The sequence below is a fragment of the Eptesicus fuscus genome, chromosome 12 (assembly GCF_027574615.1).
Source record: "Eptesicus fuscus isolate TK198812 chromosome 12, DD_ASM_mEF_20220401, whole genome shotgun sequence".
In the NCBI taxonomy this organism is placed as follows: Eukaryota; Metazoa; Chordata; class Mammalia; order Chiroptera; family Vespertilionidae; genus Eptesicus; species Eptesicus fuscus.
Window position 1 is genome coordinate 69,596,602 of NC_072484.1, and position 6,301 is coordinate 69,602,902.

General features: G+C 49.0%; 1 long non-coding RNA gene across 1 annotated transcript; it reads left to right on the forward strand.

Moving 5' to 3' along the window:
* Positions 1–746: 746 nt before the first annotated feature.
* LOC129150994 (uncharacterized) lies at positions 747–5,453 on the forward strand. Its single transcript, XR_008557791.1, has 3 exons — positions 747–854; positions 1,365–1,759; positions 5,289–5,453. It is a non-coding gene; the product is annotated as an uncharacterized LOC129150994 (long non-coding RNA).
* The last annotated feature ends 848 nt before the right edge of the window (positions 5,454–6,301 follow it).

Below are 6,301 nucleotides of genomic sequence, written 5' to 3' on the forward strand. Positions count from 1 at the left end.
GTGATCACATCCCATTGTCTACCTGTGAGAGAGAACTCAAGGGAGAAAGCGACGACGTGGCTAAAGGCTTAGCTCCCAGGAACCCTGGGAGGCCAAGCACAGCCAGGTCCCTGCCCAGCATCTAGTGACATGTCTCTCCTCCTGCTGAGAGACCCTCCCCCTCCCCCCACCCAATGGAGCAAGGAAAAGTTTATTGCTAGACAATGCCTAGCTCAAATCTATCTTTAGGACAGTCTGAATCCAGGTATCTTTTTTTTTTTTTTTAATCCTCACCCAAGGATATTTTTCCATTGATTTTGAGAGAGAGAGTGGAAGAGAGACAGAGAGAAATATCGATGTTAGAGAAACACATCGGTTGGTGGCCTCCTGCACAAACCTCAACCAGGGCTGGGGAGGAGCCTGCAACCAAGTTACGTGCCCTTGATCAGAACTGAACCCGGGACCCTTTGGTCTGCAGGCCGGCGCTCTATCCACTGAGCCAAACCAGCTAAGGCAGGCTTGTTTCATTGTTAAGGAAGGGGAGGGAGTAAGGGTGAGGCAAAGGACGGTTGCTGGCTTTCGAGAGTTAGGCTTCCAGAGAGATCCTAGGAAGAGTGGGAAATTTCTCAATCCTTCCTCCCCCAAACCCCCCAGGCCCCATTGTTTCTTGGTCCATTGACATCCCGCCTCAGGGATGGGACTCTAGAACCATGAGTAAACAACGAGAACTTCAGAATGCCACCACCGCCAGGAAACCTGGAAGACGCCAAGGTTAAGTAAACAGAGATGGAGAAGATCAGGGGTGGGGAACCTCCTGCCCGGGGGCCGTATGAGGCCTGTGAAATCACTCGGTCTGGCCCTGCCAAGGCATTAGGGTGAGTTACTTAAATGTTTGACCAAATACAGCAGCTAATTTTTAAGTTGATAATTTTGTACGGCCCACGAATGATGTTATAAATATCCAAATGGCCTTTTGCAGAAAAAAGGTTCCCCACCCCTGGAGCAGATAAACCCAACAGACTCTTTGACGTTGACGAAGTCACCATTAATACTTTATAAGCCAGTGGTCCCTGAGGTCCGAAAGGTTGGTGACTGCTGCTGTAAGCTTCCCTCAAACACTACAACATGAGATCGATTGTTATTTGGTATATTGTTATTGATGAATTAATTCAAATGATGTGCCCAGCAGACTGGGTGTGGAGGGTATTGACAGTGAGTCCCTTAGCCAGCAAGTGAGCCAAGCCCACCACCCAACACATCTCAACAGGGTCTGGTTATCCTCTCATAGTCCTTATATGACCCCAACTACTTCCAAGAAGTGATAAAATGTTGCTTTTATGAGAAATGGACCCCAAAATAAATCCAATGGCTTATGTTGATAACAGGAGTAACGATGACGTGAAGGTACCTACAAAAGTGATGATGTAGAGCTTCCTACTGAAAAAGAATAACAAATTGCAGTGCATCTCAAATCTACCACATGAATAACTTCAATACATACTCAATATGGAAATCAGAAAGTGTGGCTCATGAAACTTTCAGCAAGTGCTTCCATCATGGGCAAAAACACATCAAATGAAAGCTCAGTTTATTCCTTCATTCGATCATTCAATTCAGCCCATATTACTGATATCCTACGGTGGCCCAGGCACTGATCTTGGCCCTGAAGATGTAACAATGAGCAGAGCAAAGTCCATGCTCTCATGGAGCTTTTGTCTAGTGGAGGAAGACAGTAAATAAATATACCCTCGGTCAGGTGGAGACAAAATATGAAGGAAAGGTAAGTGGGCAGGGTGTTAAAGAAGGAAGGAAGCTGATATTTTAGATGGAGTGGTCAAGCAGAGTCTCTCTGAGAAGGTAGCAATTGAGCAAAAACTTGAAAAAGGAGAGGGAGGGAGCTACATGGATATTTGGGGGAATATGCATAAACAGTCCAGGCCGAGAACAGCAAGTGCAAAGGCCCTGAGGCAGGAATGCACTTGGAGGAATGGCAAGGAGACAAGAGGAACTAGAGCAAGGTGAGCAAAAGAAGGGGCAACATGAGACCCGCTCAGAGAGGAAGCAGGCCTCCCCGCAGGTCTCCTCCCCTGCTCTGCTCTCTGCCAGTGGCCCTGTTTGCTGTTGTGAGGATTAAATGAGATGGGGGAGTCAGTTTCCAAAATCGGGAAGGGGTTGGAATCAGATGGGCTTGAGTAAATATGTGCCCTTCGCCCCTATTCCCTGTGTGACTTGGGGAAATCACTTAGCGCCCTGCTTCTGAGAGGTGGGAATGATACCTACCCCACGTGAGCCACGTGAAGGATGTGAAATCACATATGTCCAAGTGCCTAGCACTGCACCCGGCACTTAGAAAGCCCTGGCCCATGTGTGGCCTGGTACTGGCTTCATGAACGTTCCCTTGCAAGTCCCAGAAGTGATTTCTGAAGGGGCTCAAGGGCCTTCAGGGACCCCTGGGGTTTGTGAGTATGGGATCCCAGTGGAGTCTGTGTCCCCAGACTGGATCCCAGTGGACGTCACAGCCCCAAATTAAACCACTGACTCCTGGGGAAAGAACAAGTGTCACGTGTCCTCAAAGGAGCCTGGGACGGGGAGTTGAGTCGCTGGGCTGCAAAGAAGGTGCACCCATCGGGGAGTAACAAGAACCAACTTCTTAGGGAACTGTGGCATGATCAAAGGAAGCCAACTGAGGCCAAGGAAGTGGTGGGGACAGCGAGATCCGTTTTGCTATAGAACAAAACGGGAAAGGCCCTTAAAGGTCACCTGGCCCTTCTTTTTCCAGGGAGGGAAGCGCAGGCCCAAGGGCCAAGCCCCCGGGTCACTAAGTGTCAAAGCCACAGCTAGGACTCGGGGTCTGGTGCGCCCTCCCCTCCCTACCCCGCGCTCCCACATACACACCATTTGCAACTTGGCAGAGATCCACCTCCCTCCCACCCTCCCTCCGCGCCCCCAGCGCCGCCACGGGCCGGGCCGCCCCAAGATGCTCCACAGAGCTGATGCAAAACATTTCATTTTGTATCACGCCTGTGGTGACAGCTGAGTTAAACTGAATGTTCACAGTCATTACGCTCAGAAACCCTGCACACGTTCCGTCTATTGGGGTTTCAGAATGAATCAGGTTTCCGCACGCTCCTCTCTCCGTCTAATCGCATGTCTGTATATGGTAAACTTCAGAAAATGAGTCTAATAATTAGTCATCTTGGCCCAGTTAAAGACAACACCATGTTCTCAATTTCACTTTGTTTTCAACAGGAGAGTGATGCCAACGGCACTTTTCACCCTGGTGAAAATGTGCTGCACGGCTGGTGCCCGCAGCCAGCAGAGAGCCCGCTCCCTGCACCTGCCGGTGCTTCCCCGCGGCTCACCCTCTAACCAAGCTGCTCCCCACCCCCCAGGCGGCCTCCCCCACACTCATTCACATCTCCTGACGCCAACCGGGTACTGAGCATTAGACTAGGTGGTTTGGACTCGTCGTTACACTCAATCATCTTTGCAAGATAAACTTTACTGCCCCGTTTTGAAGATGAAAAATTTGAGAATCTGAGGGCCCTGGCCCAAACCCCAGGTGCAACCACTCCTTCTTTTTCCCTCCCTCCAGCCTGACTGCCTTCTTCGAGTTCCCACCTCAGGGCGTTTGCACATGCAGATTCCTCCGCCTGAAACTCTCTTCCCCTGACTCCTAGCCTGGTTAACGCCTTCCCACCCTTCAGATCTCAATCCAACATAATCTCCTGAGGGAAGGATTCCTTGCACCCTCCCACATCCTCCCAGACGAGGTCTTCACTCATGCAGCGCACTATACTCCTCCGCCTTCAAAGCAGCTACTAAAATTTGTAATGTCACTTTTGCCAATTATTTGCTATTGCCTGGCTCCCCAGAAAGCATGAGCTCCAGGAAGGCGGGGATGGTGTCTTTCTTGTCTGTCACTGTATCCCCGAATCTGGAAAGGACATAAAGTAAGAGTTTAGAAGCTATATATTGGATGGAAGGTGGATGGATGGGTGGATGATGGATAAAATGTGGGTAGATGGTGATAGGTTGTGGATAGATGGTGATGAATAATGGATGGGTGGGTGTGGAAGGAAGGAAGGAAGGAAGGAAGGAAGGAAGGAAGGAAGGAAGGGGAGAATGGGTAGTTAAGAAGTGCTAAAAACAAAAATGGAAAAACTTGCCACCTGTCCAGGTAAAAGATGGGGCCAAAATGTCAGCCCAAGCCTTCCATCAATCAATCCCACCTGCTCTGTGTTTGATCATCTGCTCCATGCCCCCCTCTCTCTAACACACACACACCATACTACACCCCACACCACACCCAAACTCTGACCCAGTACGTGCCCACCTCCCTAGAACAGTAGTTCTCAAAATTCCCCAGGGGCAACCTTGGTGCCCAAACCTCCACACCTGGAGCTTGTAAGGTGCTGATTGGGTGGGTCCAGGAAGATCCCTCCCCTCCAATATACATTGTTAACAAGCACCCAGGTCGTTTTGAAGGGAACATATTCCGGACCTCCACCTGAGAATCCTTAGATTAGGGTGAACCCACATACAAATTCGAATCCCTGGGGCGCTCAGCCCTCCATCCCACTTGGCCCGCTGAAGCTGCAGAAGCTGCAGAAGCTGCAGAAGCTGCAGAAGCTGCAGAAGCTTGGGGCGTGCTGCCCCCTGGTGGTCATAGCGCTGCTGCAGCTGCTGGACTTCCCAAAGGACACTCGCGCAGGTGCCTCCCGTGCCCTGGGACACAGCACCTGCGTTCTGTTCCCTAATTCTCCAATGGCCTCTCCAGGCCTGTTTCCCTTCATCAATGTAACATAATGTTCCCCAAACTCGGTTTCATTGGGTAACGTTTTCAACATTTTGTCCATCTCGTATGCTACCTGAACTATTATTATTATTATTTACTTAATTTTTTCCCTAAATGTATTTATGCAAAATCACTCATTTTAAAAGAGACACTTGGATCCCCACAGTAGATGGGGGAAAAACAGTTTCACTTATACCGTAAACAGGGAGTGGGCGTTGGAGTGGAGACATGAGAAGTAGGAAAAAAATCACCAAAAATTTTTTAAATAAAAAGATTACAATTTTACAAGCAAAAATAAGCAATGGTTTACCCTGGTGGAGAAACTATAAAAAAACCAGCACCGACATTATTATTATTAAAGTGAGGATAGAAGTTATCTCTGGGGGAAGGGATGATGAGGGTCCTGGGACCCCAGTTGTCCTTAATCTGGGAACTACAATTATGTGTTAAGCTGAATATGTGAGCTTTATGCATTTTTCCTGTTCTTCATATTGCATTTACAAATGTGCAGCTGAAGATTAAAAATGGTGGTGGAGTAAGTGGATGCTGCACGGACATGCTCCCAGGTCCAAACTGGAATTACTACTAAAATACAGAAAAACTTACTGAATAATCAACGGAAGACTCGCTGGAGAGAACCTGATAACCGAGGACCAAAAGTGGAGACGGCATAGAGGCTGGTAGGAGGGGCGAAGGCACAAAAGGGCTGGCCGGGCCCTTGCAGACAGCAGCTTAAGTTCAGGGAGATATCTCAGCTGTGGGGGGTAGCCACTGAGAACTCTGGGGTCTAATTCCTGAGCTGGGCCCGAGCAGAGAGCACCAGAACTGAGAAGGGTAGCCACACTGTATCTGGCTGTGAAAAGCATTGGGGTAGCTGTCTGACAGGAAGGGATGGCTAGGAATTCAGGCACCCTCTTAAAGGGCCAATGCATAAAATTCCCTGTGGAGCCACCCACTTTGTGCTCCAGCAGAGGGACAGCAGAGTGGACTGGAGCTGGGTGAGCAGAAGCCAGGATAAAAGACTCTGGGGTTTGAGCTCAGAAGGCAGACACCCCCGGTTTTCTGTGCTGAGCCATTCCCTCAAGCTGTGGTAGTCATCTTTCTCACCCAGACAATTGCTATTACAGGTGGCATTGTCTGTGGGGAAGACAACTGACCCATCCTATTGGAAAACACTTTGCTTACAAGACTGAGAACAACAATTAGTCTCTAGGCAGAAACAATTACCCCACCCTACTGAAAAAACCTTGCCACACCTGTGGACTATTGCCTGAGGGCAGATTAAAAGGAATCCTATCAGTCTTCAGCCAGAGGTGGTTTCTAGAGCAGCTGGTGGTCCTTGAGGTCCAAAATATTGGCGACTGCTGCTCTAGAGGATTAGAGTCTTTGCCTGATCTAATTAGTCAGAAACAGCTTATGACACTGTCCTACACTAGAGATTGAGAGGTGTAGCAGATCTACCTAATACACAGTCACAAACCCAAACAGACAGCCAAAATGAGGAGACAAAGAAACTTGGTGAAG